Source organism: Apaloderma vittatum, unplaced genomic scaffold (genome assembly GCF_000703405.1).
Source record: "Apaloderma vittatum isolate BGI_N311 unplaced genomic scaffold, ASM70340v1 scaffold34135, whole genome shotgun sequence".
NCBI classification, from domain to species: Eukaryota; Metazoa; Chordata; class Aves; order Trogoniformes; family Trogonidae; genus Apaloderma; species Apaloderma vittatum.
In genome coordinates this window covers 16,913-17,184 of record NW_009717188.1, presented here as the reverse complement: position 1 = coordinate 17,184, position 272 = coordinate 16,913, and the positions used below count along the sequence as shown (strand labels likewise).

The following is a 272-nucleotide window of genomic DNA, read 5'->3' as shown; positions in this document are numbered from 1 at the left end:
TTCAGGGATCAGTAATAAGGTTTCATCTGCTGTTTAAATAGAAATTTCCCTTGCCTCTTGTCCTGTCAATGGCCACCACTGCAAGGAGTCAGAGTCCATCTACTTTGGTGCCCACACACACATTGATAAGATCCCCCTGAGCCATCTCCCCTCCAGGTTGAACAGTCCCAGCAATCTCAGCTTCTCCTCCTAGGGTAGGTGCTCCTGTCCCTCAATCAACTTCACAGCCCTTTGCTGGACATGGGTATCTGGGAAGGTGTTGGATTTTGCTG

At 49.3% G+C, this 272-nt stretch overlaps 1 protein-coding gene across 1 annotated transcript in view; it reads left to right on the top strand.

The window, feature by feature from the left end:
* Nucleotides 1-272, top strand: part of CCL5 (chemokine (C-C motif) ligand 5) — a 16,442-nt gene that overhangs the window by 9,030 nt on the left and 7,140 nt on the right. The gene's annotated exons all lie outside the window — the stretch shown is intronic.